At 40.4% G+C, this 20,230-nt stretch overlaps 1 long non-coding RNA gene across 1 annotated transcript; it reads right to left on the bottom strand.

The window, feature by feature from the left end:
* Nucleotides 1–7,527: 7,527 nt before the first annotated feature.
* Nucleotides 7,528–10,755, bottom strand: LOC128776429 (uncharacterized). Its single transcript, XR_008421475.1, has 2 exons — nucleotides 10,237–10,755; nucleotides 7,528–7,714 (listed from the first exon to the last, which is right to left on the bottom strand). It is a non-coding gene; the product is annotated as an uncharacterized LOC128776429 (long non-coding RNA).
* Nucleotides 10,756–20,230: the final 9,475 nt, after the last annotated feature.

The following is a 20,230-nucleotide window of genomic DNA, read 5'->3' as shown; positions in this document are numbered from 1 at the left end:
CTCTGGACCAAAGGAGAAATAATTCAGATCACTTAATTCTTAAAAAATAAGCATGAGAGCTGGCTGTTGAGCTATCTTTATCAGAATTGGGGAAAAGTCAACAAAATAACTCACTCTTTATTTGTCCCCAAGGCTCTTAATACTCTCGTCAGGCGTTTATCACTGAGGTTTCTTTTACAGAATGTATTGCCCTTCAATGACGTCTTTGATTTCTTGTATAAAATATAGACCTAAATAGGCATTTTCATGATAAAATTGTGCTGGTGAGAATTTTGCTTTTTTTTTTTTTTTTGTCACTTGTGATCTTCTTATAGGCTGTGAAATGCAATCTTCCATAAAAAGGGATGTGTTAAATCACACTGATTTCTATTCCAATGAAAATTACAGTTTGCTTTTAATGGGAATGACTCAGTCAATCAAATTGGAAGCTTAGACATTCTGCCCCTGAATGAAACTTTTTAAAACCTAATTTCTTCTTTCTTCCATTATACAGAACCAGCCCTCCCTCACCTAAGAATACCGAAATGGGAGGCACATATTTAAAATACAAAAATATGTACCTTTTGAATGCAACCTTCCCTACAAACTGTGACCCTTGGATTTTAACATGAAGTCTCAATTAAGAATCTTTTGAAAGAAATGAGAAAATCTATCTCGGATATGCCAATAGAAAATCACAGAATTGTAGATAAAGACAGCTGGTTGGTGGTTAAATGAAACAGTACTATATTAGAGATTACATTTGATTAAGCCAACTCTAAAAATATTTTTATGGCTATCCTTGAAGCCGGTACCAGATCATGTATAGGCTTTATTAAAACCTGGAATGAGTAACCATCAGTATAATAAAATGTGTGTGTGTGTGTGTGTGTGTGTGTGTAAAGGAGATCACACAAGCTATTTTATAAATTTGAACATTTTTGATTAATATTCCTCTTGCTATTTAACTTCTAATCACACAAGTAAATCATGTTGATTGTAGAAAAATTAGACAAAACAGATAAGCTGAAAGAAAAGAATGTAAATATACAGGTTATGTAGTGTGTTTTTCTTTTTAAACAGAAATGGGTTCACACTACAAGCAAATTTTTATGTCTTGCTTTTGTTCATAACAATATTGCGAACACATCCCCAGATATTAAAAAAAGTACATTTATATCATTACTTTCATTAACTGCATATTATTTAATTATTTGATGTACCTTCATTTATTTAACTCAGCTGCCATAATTATTTGCATCTTTAAAATATTATAAACAGGGGCACCTGGGTGGTTCAGTTGGTTAAGCATCTGACTTCTGCTCAAGTCTTGATCTCAAGGTTCATGAGTTCAAGCCCCACATCGGGATCTGTGCTCATAGCTCAAAGCCTGGAGCCTGCTTCAGATTCTGTGTTTCTCCTCTCTCTGGCCCTTCCCCTGCTCATGCTCTGTCTCTCTCTGTCTTTCAAAAATAAATAAATGTTAAAGAAATTAAAAAATAAAATATTATAAGCCGATCTGTGATGAACATGTTTAATTATATGTCTTTGCATATTTATTTTTTTTTGTTCATTCATTTATTTTGAGAGAGAAAGAGAGAGAGAGAGAGAGAGAGAGAGAGAGAGAGAGAGAGAATCCCAAGCAGACTCCCTGCCGTCAGTGCAGAGCCCAATATGGGGCTTGAATTCATGAACTCTGAGATCCTGACCTTGCTGAAATCAAGAGTCAGACGCTTAATCAACTGAGCCATCCCTGAGGCTCCCCTTAATTATTTTCTTAATATAGATTCCTAAGTAGAATTTCTGGACCTTCTAGAATGCACCTTTTTAATGCTCTTGACACGCATTGGCAAATTATTCCCTAGGAAGATTGTATCCACTTCTTCCCCCCAGCAGCATGGACAGTGCATACTTCTTCACAACCTCATCTATTATGTTTGCATGAAAGTGCCTTTCACTATGTTTTTAGGGTGCAACATAGTAATGTGACTCTGCATTTTTATTACATTTTAGGCTTTCAACACACACAATAATGTTTTTCCCCAAGATTAAAATAGCTTCATTTTTCAGATTATAAAAATGATAAATGTTTTTTCTAAAAACTGAGCACGATAGAGAAGTATAAAAGAGAAAGGAGAATGTCCCCAAATATCACCACTTAGAGATAACAATTGGCTTTTTGGGGGAACATCTTTTCAAATATCAATCTGTGCATATAAGCATGTGCGGACAAAGAGACATCATTATTTCCACAGCCAGGTGCTATATTGAGACAGTATGGCTGTGCACCTGTATTTGGAAGATTTCTTTGTTGCTTATTCCCAATGCAGAGTTAAAGTGAAGGTGACTAGGGCCTCTTTCCCCTACCGTGTGCAAGGACAGGGCTGGGTGGAGGAAAGAGATCTCTTCATGCTGCACTTTCTTATACATGTATGTGCAGACCAGGCCCTGGAAAGATCGTGATAGTGTATGAAACGTTCGCTGATTACCCCAGCATCTTGCTCCAAGTTGGAAGGGAAGCAGCCGATGCGAGTGATTCTAAATTTTCCCCTTTACAAGGGATACAGGATTCCTATGTGAAATTTGTGGTAACCTCTCCTCTGCTGTTGCCAACGCAGACACAGTGTCTCCTAAACAGAAGGGTCACCTACTGGCACAGCTGCTTCACACATTGATGAATCTGACATATTTTGAAAACAGATGTCTTCTAGAACCTCTTTTTACAGGTAAAAAATATGGGCATTTAATGCCATCTTAATAGTTTTTTTTTCCCCTAGCCTGTTTGTTATGATAGATTTGTCTTGTTAAATGTGGTTTTTGCCAACATTGTACTGTTATGGATTTGATCCCCCTCTTTGCCGAGAGACCGCTATACAAAGAGACTCAGGGAGGGGCGCCTGGGTGGCTCAGTTGGTTAAGCGTCTGACTTCGGCTCAGGTCATGATCTTGTGGTTCCTGGGTTCAAGTTCAGCAACGGGCTCTGTGCTGACAGCTCAGAGTCTGGAGCCTGCTTCAGATTCTGTCTCCATGTCTATCTGCCCCTCCCCTGTTTGCACTCTGTCTCTCTTTCTGTCTCTCTCAAAAATAAACATTTTAAAAAGCTCAAAGAGAGTCCGGGTGAACATTTGTCTTTCTGGCTGCTTGTTACCTGAGCATTCTTCCTCTTCTCAGGGAAGTCCCTCAGATAGTCACCAGACTTTGTCAGCCAGGACCAGCTCAGCTCTTTGGCATTGGTGACCTCCAAGGTGTAGCTGGATCCATACCCAACCCCGGAGTCACTCCACGTCCTTCTGACTTCCTTTCTCCCAGCCATGGGACCACTTCTGGACCTGCTGGTAATTTTTATTTCTTAAGACATAAATTTCTGGATCCCTCTCTGCCTCTGGGAGGTTCACCTTCTCACCAGAAACACACTGACTACAGTTCCTGGTTACACCTGCTTCAACATGTTAGGATGTGTGCTACTGAAGGGGTAGGGAAAGCAGGCTGGGCATGTCTTCTCATTGAGGCTAATAGTTTCCCTGGAAGAGCACTCAGTTCTCTTTCTGTTATATCCTTTTTTTTTTTTTTTTTTTTTTAGTTTATTTACTTATTTTGAGAGAGAGCGTGAGCAGAGGAGGGGCAGGGAGAGAGGGAGAGAAAGAATCCCAAGCAAGCTTCTTGCTGTCAGCACAGAGCCTGACATGGCTCTAGAACTCACAAACCATGAGATAATGACCTGAGCTAAAATCAAGAGTCGGGTGCTTAACTAACTGAGCCACACAGACACTCCGTCTGTTATACCTTTTATTTTTATTTTCTTTTTATGTTTATTTATTGAGAGAGAGGGAGATACAGAGTGTGAGCAGGGGAGGGGCAGAGAGAGAGGGAGACAAAGAATTCGAAACAGGCTCCAGGCTCTGAGCTGTCAGCACAGAGCCCCACTCGGGACTCAAACTCATGAACTGCAAGATCATGACCTGAGCTGAAGTCGGACGCTCAGCCAACTGAGCCACCCAGGCGCCGCGACGCCCACCCCCACCCTCGCACCATCTGTTATATCTTAAACTTACAGCAAGAGCTCTGCTGTCGCACTACCTGGGATTCAACCTGGGAAGGCCATGGGGGCAAGACAGGGTGTGTGTGTGTGTGTGTGTGTGTGTGTGTGTACACATTCTGCATATTACATGGTTAATATTTATTGAGCATGAACCATGTGCCAAGGCCATATATATTCTTTCATTTAATCCTCATAGTGACTATATGAAATAGGAACTGAATAAACTATTATTGAACTCCTGGTTATAAATGAGGAAACAAAACTACAAAAAGTAAAACAACTTGATCAAAGTCATGCAACTAGAAAGTGATAGAGTCAAAATTCAAAACCAAGCAGCTTAAACCTAGCCTGCGCTCTTAATTTTATTCTACTTCTTTTCTATCCATATTGACTGTTATCACTATTATTTTATATTACATTATTTGTCTCAATATTATTATCTCAATAAATTTTTTTAGGTCATGCAATTATTCTCAGATCATCTTTGGTATGAGAGGGACTTTTCAGGGCTTTGTATGCAGATAGGCGAGGCCCTAAATGAGATTGTACAAAAACAGTGATGTCAGTGAGGCTGAAAATGTGGTGTGGCTGCTGTCTCCAAGGCAGGGAACTGTTGAACTGTTGAACACAGCTAAAAATTCTGTGCAGACTTCGGTCCAGTTCTTTCTTTCATTTTTTGTTTACATTTCCAGCAAGAAACCTAGACTCCATGTTTTCATGAGTCTGCCTCCTTCTACCATTTGAAAGTGATAAGATTTGTGTATCTCAGTCATTCTCAAATTTTTGTGTGCCAAAACCACCTGGATACTTATTAAAAGAGACTGGTAGGCCCCTCCCCCAGAATTTCTGATTCAGTAGGTCTGACTGAGGCCCGAGAATGAGCATTCCCAGCAAGTTTCCCAGTGGTGTTGAACCAGGGACCACACTTCTGGGAACCACTGGTATAGATCAAACAAGGGTACTTTAGCAGGAGGCTATTTCTTTTAGACAAACCACGGATTTACTTAAATATATATTTGTGACATCTAGGTAATGGGCTTTCAGTCCTGGATTAATATATTCTTTGACACCATTCTCTAATTTAAGAGATGATTTGCACTCATCTCTCAGTTTTACATTGGGCCCCAAATCACCCTTATGATCCTGCATTCACTGTTGAACTCTGCTTATAACTAATGTGTGAATCTACTAACTGTTAGCAAAGACGTACTAGATGCATGTTGAAGAAAATCAAACACTATTATACCCTCAAGAAGCTCATAGGAGGTAGGATTTAAATATTAATCAACAAATAAAATAAAATTGTACTGGGATAAGCATTAAGAGGGAGAAGGCCATGTGTTGTGTGACCTTAAGTCAGGGTCATTAGCATTCTCTGAGGTGACACTTCAAGCTGAAGGATCAGAAAACCCCACTAACTTCACTCAAAGACATTTCAGATGATGTTTATTTCCAATGGTAAGTAACAAACGCAAAATAATTTTAGCAAGAGGAGAAATGTTCCAAAATCCCAGGAAGGCCCCTATGGATTGTTGAATGGACTAGAATGTGTGGTTATTTTAGTAAACTACAAATCCCCTGGTGCTTCTGTACCTCAAACCACCAAATCAAGGTTTAAAACATACACATGAATCTAGGGGCACCTGGGTGGCTCAGTTGGTTGAGTGTCCGACTTCTGCTCAGGTCATGATCTCCCAGTTCATGAATTCGAGCCCAGCATTAGGCTCTGTGCTGACAGAGAAGAGACTGCCTGGAACTCTCTCTCCCTCTTCCTCTCTCCCCCCTTGCACTCTCTCTCTCTCTCTCTCTCTCTCAAAAATGAATAAACATTAAAAATTTTTAATGTTTATTCATTTATTTTGAGAGAGAGAGAGAGAGAGAGAGAGAGCATGAGTGGAGGAGGGGCAGAGAGAGAAGGAGACACAGAATCGGAAGCAGGCTCCAGGCTCTGAGCTGTCAGCACAGAGCCCAGCATGGGGCTCGAACTCATGAACAATGAGATCATGACTTGAGCTGAAGTCGGATGCTCAACCGATGGAGCCACGCAGGCAGCCCAACATTAAAAAAAATTTTTTTAATAAAACAAAACATCACATGAATCTAGTAAGACTTGATCAGGGTTTATTTGTCACTTCTCCAGGGGATCCACTTGTATGAGGGAAAATATCTAGACTTGGGAAAATGCTCATGCTCTCAGGTCTTTTGGAAGAGTTTATTAGTGCAAACGGTTCGCAGCACTTTCCCTCTCCACAGAGGGAATACAGAAAATAAAAAGCTGAAATACTTTTGACTCACGTGAGCCAAACTGGTGTGATCCTCTGAAGCAGTCCAGCTCTGTTCAAAGTGCCAATGAATACATTGAACATTTTCTCAAGAAAATAATCTTCTCTCCCCAAGGCTTATTAAAGAAAACTAAGCATGTTCCCTAGGGTGTGGGAGTGAAACACAGTCCTTAAATTTTTATTCCCCTTGTCTTCTCTTCCTAGGTAGAAACTGAGAAGAATCTGAAGAGTTGAGTTACAGCAATTCACGTGGCAGCAGGTTGGAAGAGGAAAGAGTCCTAGAGGCATGAGTAATAACAGAAAGAAGGCCTGTTTGCTCAGCAGATCAGGTGACTTCCTCTGTGACCTAGCATTCCAGGTTGATTCCCTTGGTCAAGTTCAGGTTAATCATATGGCATTTAGACTATGCAGGTTGTTTAGGAAAGACCTTTGATAATGATGTCACGGAAAGGTACAGCCTGGGAGCCAACTAAATGCCTCCTGCTGTCTCCAGATGTCAGAAGAATGTTTGCATTTGGCAATTTCTATAAAATAAACATACAACATCTAAAAATGCAAATATTTTTGAACCAGAATCTCATTTCTAAGAATGTATTTTAGATGAATGTGCAAATATTTTGTTGTGGTATTATTTGTATTGAAGCACAAAGATTAAAAAATCCTGAATGTCCTGTCAACAGAAGACAGGTTATATAAATTGTGCTATATTCTTAAAAATCATAACTTTTAAAATATGAAACCCCTCTACAGATATATCTATTATGAAATGAGTTTACCTGAAATATTGATAAGTTAAAAAAACAAGATTCAGGACAGTATATGTAGCATGTTCTAACTTCTATAAAAAGAGGGGTTATCTATGTCTATTCATTTGTCTATATTCTAGTGTATTAGCAGTGATATTTTCCAGTGGTTGCCTCTGGGATGGAGGAGTGCAGGAATGAGGGTCTGGGATGAGTAGAAGAATTTAAGTGTCCTCAAATCCCATATGTATTATATGAACATTTTACTATGCCCATGTATGTTTCTTATACACTTAAAGAAGACTTTTTTGTTTTTGTTTTTTTGTTGTTTTGGAAAAAGAACCTAAGTGTGTATATTCCCAGTCTACTCCAGCATGGGCCAGACTCTGAATTTTGCAAGGCAGAGGTTACATGAAATGTAGGGATAACCCTGTTGAATTAGTCCACTCAGGCCGCCATAACAAAATACCACAGACCGCATGGCTTAAACAATAGACATTTATTTCATCCTAGTTCTGGAGGCCAGAAGTCCAAATCAGGGTGTCAGCAGGTTTGGTTTCTGGTGAAATCTCTCTCCTTGGCTTGCAGGCAGCCACCTTCTTGCTATGTGGCCATATGGTCTCCGTGCATGAGGAGACAGAGAGAGATATCTCTCATGTCTCTTTCTTTTCCTATAAGGACACCAGTCCAATGCATCATGGTCCCACCTTTTACATTCTCCCTTAACTATCCCCTTAAAGGCCTTATCTCCAAATACAGTCACATTGGACGCAAGGGCTTCAACATATGAATTTTGGAGGGATACAGTTCAGTCCAAAGCACATGGTAAGTGAACTTCAGAGTATCTACATATTTTTTTAATGTTTATTTATTTTTGAGAGAGAGAGTTGGGGAGGGGCAGAGAGAGAGATGCATACAGAATTTGAAGCAGACTCCAGGCTCTGAGATGTCAGCACAAAGTCCAACACAGGGCTCGAACCCGTGAACTGTGAGATCATGACCTGAGCCAAAGTCAGACGCTTAACTGACTGAGCCACCCAGGCACCCCTACATATTTTTTAATCAGCCTCGCCTTTCACACTTCCCGAAGCCCTCATTTATGCTCCTGATAGCACCAAGAGAAACAGATGAGGAGGTAAGAACTGGAGCAAGAGATAGGGGAAAAGTAGGTCGTTAACTCTGAAGCTGATATTGCTTGTGGCCTCCATGTTCTATCACCACCACATACCTCTCTCCCATCATCCTGGGTCTACAAAGAATCAACTGGGACATATGATCATAAATCTCTTATTTCACTGTTTCCAGAACATGCAAGATTATCTACAACAAATAAATTAAAGCAGTGTCTGGGAGTGCAAGCTGGTGCAGCCACTCTGGAAAACAGTATGGAGGTTCCTCAAAAAACTAAAAATAGAACTACCCTACGACCCAGCAATTGCACTACTAGGCATTTATCCAAGGGATATAGGTGTGCTGTTTCAAAGGGGCACATGCACCCCCATGTTTATAGCAGGACTATCAACAATAGCCAAAGTATGGAAAGAGCCCAAATGTCCATCAATGGATGAATGGATAAAGAAGATGTGGTATATATATATATACAATGGAGCATTACTCGGCAATCAAAAAGAATGAAATCTTGCCATTTGCAACTATGTGGATGGAACTGGAGGGTATTATGGTAAGTGAAATTAGTCAGAGAAAGACAAAAATCATATGACTTCACTCATATGAGGACTTTAAGAGACAAAACAGATGAGCATAAGGGAAGGGAAACAAAAATAATATAAAAACAGGGAGGGAGACAAAACAGAAGAGACTCATAAATATGGAGAACAAACTGAGGGTTGCTGGAGGGGTTGTGGGAGGAGAGATGGGCTAAATGGGTAAGGGGCATTAAGGAATCTACTCCTGAAATCATTGTCTCACTATATGCTAACTAATTTGGATGTAAATCTTTGAACATAAAAAATAAAAAAAATAAAGCAGTGTCCTGAAAGACTTCGTTGCTCATTTTTTTTTTTTTGAGTGAAATTTGTTTTCTTTTCTCCTCTTTGATGGGATTAGGTGAATTGTTAAGTATAAAATCTGAATGTAATGACTGAGGCCTTTGGCGTCTTCCATGTGAATGTTCTCAATTTTATCAGAGCAGTCTAGCCTGTGAACCATATTGCATTGGAAGCGATCTTGTTCCATATAATAATGTACAAAGGCTCTGGGGGGAAAAATTTGATTGCCTAAGCAGGCCATGTTTCTGCTAATAGTGCTTTTTGAAGCGTGGTAAGGACACTCGGCATGCATAAGAAATACACGGAGGTGAAGGATGAGGAAACAGAGAGGCCAAAGGGAGAGTCAGAGGCCACACAGTAATTCAGATGAGTGAGTTTAGCCCTTATAGTCCTTTAGTGGTTCACCACAGCTTTCCAAATGAAGTCTCAGCCTAGTCTAGGAGGGTTCTCATCTCTCTGTCAGCCTCGTCCCCCACATTCCAGCCTCACACTCTAAGCTTGGGCAATAAGGAGCTGGTCGCTGACATCTACTTGCTTCGCGCTGACTCCAGATTCTTCGCCTCTACTCAAGGTGTGTCCCCAGCCTGAGATTCTCTTTCTTCATGACTTTGCTTTGATAATTCTACCTCATCTTTTCGACATTCAGCAGAAGAGTCATCACCTTCGGGAAGCCTCTTTCAGATCTATAGGCTTAGTATCCCTCTTCTGGGCTCCCTCAGCTCTGACCCCTTACAGGCATCTCTCTGTCTCTCTCTTTCTCTCAATTTCTCCTCTCTCTCTCTCTCATAACTCACTTTTGTCTCCTAACCAGTTGGCACAGTGCCTGGCACACAGGCATTTTAAAAAATACATTTGGAATTGAACAGTTCAAATTTGATAATGTGTCTAACAAGTCTGACATCTGTTTACAGCAACCAGAACTTTCTCCTCGCTAAACTGGTAGTTGGAGAAAACTGGACTTGGGACTAGAGGTGGACTCTGTACATACGATATTAGATATTATTCCTCACTCAGGGTTTAGTGCACAAAGGTGCCTGCCTGCTTGCCTGTCTGTTTGCTTTCTGGAAGCAAACTCCAAGGACCCCTTTGCAGTAGGAGCAGTAAGAATACAGTGGGAAAGCGAGAGGTCTTTACCCCAAGAGCTGGGTAAATGGTCACTCATTCATCCATTTATTGCCCCTTACTTTCAGGCAGGCTGAGTACTACACACAGGAAGCAAGACACAGAGTCTGCTCTCCTGGAATTCACAATCTTGTTTGGCTGATAGATGTGTAAACACACTGCTCATTCTTCTCCTCAGGCATTTTAAGTTTACTGTTTTGATCTGAAGGCACAGGATAAGCAGTGATTTGTCTTCCTGCTGAAGCCAAGTGTCAGAGAAAATTAACTCTTAGCTAGCGCTGAGCATAACCAGTGGCCTGACATCTAAGCCTATATTGCCTTTAACCTTCATTGTTCTCTTCTTGAAATTGAGATTGCAGTATGTCCCTGAAGGTAGTAAATTTAAAATTTTACTACACTGAATTTTATGAAGAAAGTATGTTTTATCATAATTTTTGAAAACTTGGACATTTGCAAAACAGATTTGGAACCTGTCCCTGTAATTACTGTGTACTAAGTACATATTTAACACAGGAAACAGGGAAGAGGTAGACAGGTAGTAGAGGTCTTATGTGGAAAATAGCAAATAAGGCAAAGATTCCATTTTCAGCATGAAAAGAATTTCCTGTGTTTTGTCCAAAAAGATCAGACTCCTAACAAAACTTAGTAATGCAAATATTGGCTCCAAAAAAGGAGGCTTTTTCTCCCAGAGTATGTTTAGGGCTAGCTCTAAAATCTGGGGCACACCTTCTTTCAAGGAAAGCATTCTTAACTCTAAAGAATAAAAAATGTAACCCAACCTGACTATTCCAGTGGGCTCTGGTCCCTGGAAAGCTCCAAGATGCAGCTGGCAGGGAGGATGCGTGGGGAGGGCGGTGGTGAAATAGGCCAGTTGGCAGCCAGAGATAAGTGTTGCAAAATCAAGGGGAAGAAACCTAGAGCAAACCACCGGGTCCTTCCTCTGTTTAAAATGACTTCCCTCGACAATGGCCAACTTCAATGATATGCCCAACTTAAAGCACGCATATATGAGAGAATATTGTATTTAAATAAAGCACAGATAGAAGCATTACTTTGCACCCTACAAAAAATTGCTGTCTGACCTACTATATCATGTGAGCATAATGAAGATACTTTGTTTTGAATGGTGTCAACCAGGCAACTTGTGAATTTATAGCAAATTGAATGTTGAATTTGAGTTGTACGAATTTGGAAAATCTTAATGTGAATTGGGGAAGTTAGATTTCTTTCCCTGACAAATGAATTTTGTGTATGGCAGGCATTTTTCAGCATTTGCAACATGTTTAGTGTTTGAGAACTGGAACATTTGCATACTTTGTTAGAGAATAAGAAAGGGCAGCGACGACTTTGGTAAATTTCTACTTTTTATAATTAAATAAATCATAGTTTTTTCCCCCTCTAGAACATCTTGTAAACTTGGATAGCACTGAGTTCAGTCTAATATAGTCTCCTGGCTTAGAAAAAAATTATCTGTCAATAGTCACTCCATTCAATAGTATCTAAAAGTTAGACTGATCTAATGAAATATAGTCCAGGTAATCAGACCCCGTGAACAATTCAAATAGTATATCTGGTTTTCTTTTTAAAAATTAATACTTCATAAAATGAGGTTTTATTCCTAAAACTGAATGGAGTCACCTTTCTGCCTTTTAATGAAGCTTAAAGTATATATGTTAGCCAAACCCCATATTTACCCTGAAAATAATGTCAACAACTTACAGAAGGATATTTGTTGTAAATGAGATAATCTTTTTCAAACAACTTTTTCAGTTTGCATGTGGATCAGCTATTTTGACAAACTCCTTCTTGTTAATCTGACAACAAATTGATTCAAATAAATAACTGGCTTGATTGATATTTTTCATTGAGTTGGCTTAAAACATTTGACCACATTGACTTCTTGTTTGGTATTTAGTAGTCACAGCTAAAGAAGTTCACTAACCACACCAGCTATTTGTAAAGGGTCTGTGAAATATCAATACCTTTCTAGCTTCCACAAAGCACTTCTCATCAACCAGGAAATTGGTCAGTTTGATGGGCAAGTTTAGAACATTTCAGATGTTCATTCAGCTAGCACACCATGACTGATTTTCCTATTTTTCTCCCACTGATACAAAGAGAACAAATAACTCTTTACTGAGATATTCTTTTCCATCTTTAACACTATGTAGTCTACTTCCGAAAAGATGTTAATCCATGTTAAAATGAATTAACAGGGTAAAAGGGTGCATTCAGTATTCAAGTAGGCAGATATACTGTAGAATAGTACACAAATCCTGAGGATTAATTATACTTAAGAATTCAAGAAGTACTTATGAGCATAATAGGTGTAAAAGATAAGACACAATACCTGTAACATTAGTTTTGTTTCAATAGAGAGAGTTAAAATAAGCATACCAATGGGATGAAAGCCACAGGCCAAAGCATAGTGAAAGGACATTTGATTTAAGGTATGACTTTGGGTAGGTTAACTTAAAGTATGATTTTGTTCTCTTACATTTTATTTATTTATTTTTTAATTTTTTTTTTAACGTTTATTTATTTTTGAGACAGAGAGAGACAGAGCATGAATGGGGGAGGGTCAGAGAGAGGGAGACACAGAATTGAAACAGGCTCCGGGCTCTGAGCTGTCAGCACAGTGGCCCGATGCGGGGCTCGAACTCACGGACCGTGAGATCGTGACCTGAGCCGAAGTTGGCGCTCAACCGACTGAGCCACCCAGGCGCCCCTGTTCTCTTACATTTTAAATTGGCCAATGATACCAAATTTAAATGGCTGCAAGATTTCAAAGAAAATGCATACATGAAAGAACTTTTGTAGTTGAGACCTACAAAAACTTTCTATCGCATAGGCTACATGTACATGTATCAGTCATACATATGCGTATGCATACATATATTATGTATAAATTTAAATGGAAATAGAATATGATGGGATTTCAGAAGCACTGGTAACTGGAGAATTTATAAGAGCAATGATTTATCTCCATTCCCCTCCCCCTCTTCCTCACTTGAATTGATGGTGAAATTCTTTTATTATTATAACTGTGTTGGGATAAAATTAGGAATGGAGGAGGGTTTATACATTTCCTCGCTTCTTCAGGACCCTAATAAAAATTCTATCATTTTCTTTAAAAAAAATTAATGTTTATTTTTGAGAGAGAGAGAGAGAGAGAGCGCGAGGGAGACCACAAGTGGGGGAGGGGCAGAGAGAGAGAGGGAGACACAGAACTCAAAGCAGGCTCAAGGCTCCAGGCTCCAGGTTCCAGGCTGTCAGAGCCCGATGCAGGGCTCGAACTCAGAGCGTGAGATCATGACCTGAGCTGAAGTCAGATGCTTAGCTGACTGAGCCACCCAGATGCCCCAAATTCTATCATTTTCAACCCAGTTTCCCTGTCTATGGAAAGATTTCTTCTTGATGGACTAGAGGCAAAATCCATCCATGTAGTAAATTATTGAGGAAGTAGAAAAAAACAGTGGGTACTTGGAAGGTGGACAGAGTGTCTTCTTCTGGAAAGGGCCTTAAGGACAGCTGCACTGGAGCAGCTGTGGGTGAGAAAAGAGCAAATAAGAGAAGAATGGGAGTTTCAGTAAGTGTTGCTGTGGATAACGCGTTTGGATTTCTTTTAATGTCCTACAAGATATTTGAGTAAAAAATACGATTTATTTTTCGTTACTTTTGCTAACTGGACTGTGTTTCATAAACATAATACCAATACTGAGCCGCATGGCTCTGGATATTTTCACGATTCAAAGAATTTCATAGGTGTTTACCACATGCTGGGCCAGGATAGCCTCTGTGTATGCAAACATCAACAAAATGGTCTCTCCTCTCAAGAGGTCAAAGGGTCTACAGTACATATGGGTGTATGTGCAATGCATGAAACAAAGTGTTTGGGTGCTAAGGCGTACCGGATAACAGGTTTTACACTAGATGAATATTCTTAAAATATGACAGCAAGGGGTGTCCAGGTGTGCTGGGGTTGGTGGACACCAGGAAAATCATTACAACTCCAGAGATGTTTCCCGACTGACCTAGGGAGGCGGCAGTGCAGGAGGGACAAGAGATAAGAGAGTGGTGAAGAATAGAACCATGTGCTATTTTTCTCCTGGAGACTTTGAGCTGCTAAAAATTTTCTGTGGATGTAGTTAAAGTTCGATTCACAACATAGATAAGCCAAGAAGGCTAGAGTGATTTCCTTATGATTTGGTTTTATTTGATTTGTTTTTGAGAGAGAATGTGTGAGCTGGGGAGAGGGGCAGAGGGAGAGAGAATCTCAAACAGGCTCCACACTCCACACTCAACATGGGGGACCTGACACGGGGCTCAATCCCCCGACCCTGGGATTACGACCTGAGCCAATATCAGGAGTTGGATGCTCAACTGACTGAGCCACCCAGGTGCCTTCTTATGATTTTAAAGATGACTCCAGCACAGGGAGAAAATCAGAAGATAGAGTCAGGTGATTGTCTTCCACAATATGTGGAAGGAGAAAAATCTAGAAGTACACTATTAAATTGCTAAATACTTATTACATGGTTACTAACTTCCTTCAAAACTAAAACTTGAATGTTCATGCTTACAGTAGATGCTGTCACTTCACAATGAAATGTGCAGTGTGTCTAATATAGTTAACTGTGAGTATATGAGTAATCTAAGCGTTCTGTTTGACACAAGGCAGATGATGCATCATGACTAACTAGGGATACATTCCATCCCGGTAGTTTTCTTTTTTAATTTTTTAAAATGTTTTTATTTATTTTTGAGACAGAGAGAGACAGAACATGAGCAGGGGAGGGGCAGAGAAAGGGGGAGACACAGAATCTGAAGCTGGCTCCAGGCTCTGAGCTGTCAGCACAAAGCCCAACGCGCGGTTCGAACTCACAGACTGTGAGATCATGACCCGAGCTGAAGTCAGACGCCCAACCAACTGAGCCACCGAGGCGCCCCCATCCTGGTAGTTTTAATACAGCAAAGCAAGGTGACAATAGGGAAGCAAGATGAAGCCAAATATACAATATATTTTTAAAAATTGTGTCTTCTGGGGCTCCTGGGTGGCTCAGTTGGTTGACTGTCTGACTCTTGATTTCAGCTGAGGTCACGATCTCACAGTCGTGAGATCGAGCCCTGCACTGGGCATGGAGCCTATGTGGGATTCGCTCTCTCCTCCCTCTGCCCCTCCTCTACTTGCGCGCTCTCTCTCTCTCTCAAAAATGAATGAATGAGTGAATTAATTAATTAATTAAAAAAATAAAAAATTGTGACTTATATCGCATGTACTTTTTGTCATCTATGTAAGCATGAGAAAGGAAGTATGAGGTGGAATTTGAATCAGGCTTCTCTTTTCAAGATTGGTCATTAGCTTAAATAAGAGTGTTTCTGTGCTATGCATGTTTCATCCCTCAGTGAGGAGGAGGGAGATGTGGGAGAGGGACACAAATGACATTTCCTGAGTGTTTGTTTCGTGCCAGGTGGGGTGCTGGGCACTCCACCCGTGATGTCACTGGCTGGGAGTGGCAGGGTGGGCAGTGTGAAGAATGAACTCCAGGAGCAGGCTCACGGGCTGGGGTCCTGGTTCAGCTACCTACTCCTGTGACTTTGGGCAAATTATCTACTGTTCTTGGCAATTAACACTCATTGAGCTTTTACCCTGTACTAGAAAGTGTGTCAGGTGTTTTATTTATTTATTTTCCTTACAGCATCCTTATAATAAGGTATTGTTATTATCGTTTTGAAGGCATTGAGGTAAAGAGAAGTTAAATGAGGGAGAATATAAAGAGTAAAAGCATCTGGTTCTACAGTCACAGTGCTGGCGTTCACATCCTAGCCAGACCACTTATGAGCTGGGCTAGCTTAGGCAAATTATTTAACCTCTCTTGAGACTCGTATAGCATGCTGTGAACAGTGTTTGGCACCTAGGAAAAGCTTAGGAAATGTTAGCTGTTACTGTAATTCGGTGAAATGGCAGGTATCTTGTTTGGGAAGTATATTTACTGCTTGGCCTTGAGTAACCAAGAGAGGGAACAGATACCTTGTTTTTAGGACACTGATTTGAAGCCAGTCACTGCACAGCACACACAGCTATTTGCATTTAGGGCCACGCATACACTCTCTGGTCCTTCTCCACTCCATCAGGGTATGTGTTCCTCTTTCATTTCCCCTTTGGGGTTGGGGTGGAGGGGTGGGAAGGTGAGAGTTGCCTTGCCCTTGTTGTGATGTTTCTGAAGAACATATCAAGGCTTCAGTAATGGGTGTTATAGAGTGCTGTGACTTGCCCAAGCTAAAGGTCACCAACCAGCATCTTGACAAGGGGAGTATCCATGATATGTAGCACACGCAACAAAAATAAACCTCATTAGCTCAGAGAAATTATGTTTTGGGGACTCTTTATTTGTGCTCCAAACCTTGAAGCCCAATGATAGGGCCCATTAAATAAATACATCTCTATTTCACCATCTGCTTAGAGGATTCTTTAAATTAAGATTTATGAATATGGCAAAAAGGCTAGTTTAAGAAGATAAAGCCGAATGAAATATTTATGAAGTATTTATCCCTATAAACTGACGAGTTGGGTTTGTACTTAAGCCCATTTTCAGTACTAGTTCTTAGATTAAAAAAAAATTACCTGTAATTATCAGAACACTGACGACTCATAAGAGAAGACAACTAGTGTAAGGGTAGCTATCTTTTTAAAAAATAAAATATAAAGAAATTCATTCATGCTTCTCCTTTATGAATTGCTAGTCTTTCTAAGACTCTTTAACTTTGAAGAAATTGTCAGCTATGATGGCTGTGGATGCTAGACACCTCTTCCAGGGCCAGCTCAGGTCCCTCGCCACTTTGACAGTCTCAAGAGTGAGGTCCTTGGCTTGACAGCCCTGAAAAGCCAATGACCTAAAGACCCATCATCAAGAATACGCATCCCCATTTTTGTTTTGATGTTGCTGCCTGTTTCTCTCCTCAGCCCACCCCTTCTACAGGACCGACCTCCAGCCTGTTATGTTACAGGGTTGGCCTGGACATGTAGACCACTCTCCAGATGGAGAATTAATGATCTTGGGAACAAAATGGCAAAATCATTTGAATGGTTTCCATGTCTCTCCTTCGGGGATGCTTGATTGAGAGTGTCTTAAGTGACCCAGATGGTTCAAAACACAGCATTCAGTGTGTCCCATCTAACTATAGTTAGGTGTTCACTGAGATCACTATGGTAATCTTTGAATTACGAAAGAGACTGTTTAAGACCAACTCGTATACAGATGGTATATCCCCAGTTTTAGAGTGTGACTGGTATCGGTTCCTTTCTAAAGACATTTTCTGTTTCCAGTGTGTAAATAGATAAACATTTTAAATAAACTGGTAAGGATAATCAGATTGCATACAAAAGTTAAAGAGTAAGTACCCCATTAAGTTAAACCATAAATAATACTTAAGATTAATAGTATTTTCTAGCAAGGGTATCTGGGTGGCTCAGTCAGTTAGGTGTCTGATTTTGGCTCACGCCGTGATCTCGTGGTTTGTGAGATAGAGCCCAGAAATGGGCTCAGAGCAGAGCTTGCTTGGGATTCTCTCTCTCTCCGCCTCTCTCTGCTCCTCCCTCCTTACCTCTCTCTCTCAAAATAAACTTAAAAAAACAGATAGTATTTTCTGGGGCATCCGGGTGACTCAGTTAAGCATCAGACTTCGGCTCAGGTCATGATCTCATGATTCATGAGTTCAAGCCTCACATCAGGCTCTTTGCTTTCAGTGGGGAACCCACTTCAGATCCTTTGTCTCCCTCTCTCTGCCCCTTCCCTGCTCTCTCTCTCTCTCTCAAAAATAAATAAACACTTAAAATATATATAGTATTTTCTGACTAAAAATTAGCTTAATATCCTGTAAATATAAAAGTACTGTAGTAAAATATAATTATGCAAAATAAGGTGAGATTATTCTCTAAAAATCAGGAAAAAATAACACATGAAGGATTAAACTAAATGGCTTCTGAACACTGCTGGCAATGGCTAGTTTGTTTCCAGTGGACCAGTGCTCTGGAAGGGTTGGAATGTAAGGCAGGGTCTAAAACAGGCTTTTCTCTCCATCTCAGTGTTCTTACCCTGCTTTGCTCACCCCCTTGCAACAGACAGGAGGGATTTGAGGCACATCACCTTCACTTGGACACAGGATGGGACAGGAGAGGGATCCTCCTGTTCTTTACAAACAGCTGCTGTAGAGGAGGCCCCCTGGTGCCCTTTCTCCTTCCACCAGGCTGGTGGAGATGACAGAGAGAGAAAGGAAGAGAAGGGGGGGGGGGTGGAGAAGGGAGGAGGAAGGAGAGGGATGGAGAGACAGATGATAGGCATGGCAGCCTGCCTGGGACAAGGCTGTGGAGTGCATCTGAAGTTCAGCTGGCTGCTCTGTTTTCCCCCCACATTTCTCTGTGCACTCCAGTGACCACACCCAGCAGGTTGGTAGGACTTAGAAAGAACTTACTTCTATTGCTTCTTCTGGCATTTGCAGAAGCTCCATTAACAGCTCTGGTACCTTCGGCATTGAGGCATCTGCCAACCACACTTGGAAAAGACAAGATTGCCAGTGTGTCAAAGGTGAAAAAAGGTGAAAAAAGAACTTGAAATATATTTACAATACCTCCCCTCCCCTCTATCCTACTGAAGGTCCTTTGCTTGTTCCTTGGCTACCAGGCCTTTGTAATACTGAGTGGAGATATCGAAGTAAAGGAGCCCAGGTAGGGGAAAGACCCCTCTCCATAGGAGAAGGCAAGAAAGGGAAATTCAGGTAGGAGGAAGGGGTTGGAAGGAAATAAAAGAACAAGTCAAACATGAGAGGATGTTTAGCTCATCATGAGTGGTGATGTCCTATCCCTCCCCCAATGACTGTATATCAAGGACTTTCACTCAACAGATCCTGTATTATTTTCCTGTATTCTTTATATTTTGAAAAAAAAAATTGGCCTATTATTTTAAATACTTAAAAAAATAACTCACAAACATGTTTAATGTGCACCAGTTATTTTTTTAAAGTGTTTTAAAAATAATTTAATTCTATAATAATCTTATAAGGTAGGCACAGTTACTTTTCCTACTTTATTGTTGAGGAAACAAAGGCACAGAGAAGCTATACAGCTCAAGGTCACATGGGCAGAACATTATGAATCTGAGTCTCAAACTCACAATCTGGCCCCTAACTTTGTGCTTTTAGCCACTGGATTCTGCTCCATCTCTTCCCTTTTAACTTTGGATTTTTATTAAAAGTATTAAAAAAGAGAGGCGCCTGGGTGGCTCAGTCGGTAAGTGTCCGACTTCAGCTCAGGTCATGATCTCACAGTCTGTGAGTTCGAGTCCCGTGTTGGGCTCTGTGCTGACAGCTCAGAGCCTGGAGCCTGCTTCAAATTCTGTGTCTCTGGCTCTCTCTGCCCCTCCCCTCCTCAGACTCTCTCTCTCTCTCTCTCAAAAATAAATAAACATTAACAAATGTATATAAGAATATAGTCTCCTTGCCAAAAAAATTGAACTATAAGGAAGCCAAACCATCCCTGAACCACTCCACATCTTCAAATTTTGATTCTTTTCCACCTTAGAGATAACTGTGTTCTTCCAGATCTTTTATCTCCTGTATTTGTATGTATGCATGTGTATGTGTGTGTATGTATATATACACACACGCATAAACCCACATACATATGTCCATACACATATACATATGTATACAAGCAACTGTGGAAAATACATAATATTTTTATGTGTGCTTTATTTTTGTTTTTTTATTTTGTTTTACACAACACTATGTCTTAGAGCTCCTTCTAGGTCTACATATATTACTGCTGTGTTAAAAAAAATTGTTGTGTAATATTCTATGGTATGGCTATACTACATTTTATTTAAGCACTTCCCCAGTGGGAGGTGGACAGTTAGCCTACCTGCCACATTTGATACCCTTTCAAACAATGCTTCAGTGGCCGTCTTCATAGATACTTCCTGTGTATACATAAGAGTAGTTTTCAAAGATACATTCTGAAAAGCAGACATGCTGGGGCATATACAAAATACAATTGCAATT

This window comes from Panthera pardus, unplaced genomic scaffold, assembly GCF_024362965.1.
Source record: "Panthera pardus isolate Hobbes unplaced genomic scaffold, ASM2436296v1 HiC_scaffold_13, whole genome shotgun sequence".
Classification (NCBI taxonomy): domain Eukaryota; kingdom Metazoa; phylum Chordata; class Mammalia; order Carnivora; family Felidae; genus Panthera; species Panthera pardus.
The sequence above is the reverse complement of the archived record's forward strand: the minus strand, read 5'-3'. Positions and strand labels throughout refer to the sequence as shown.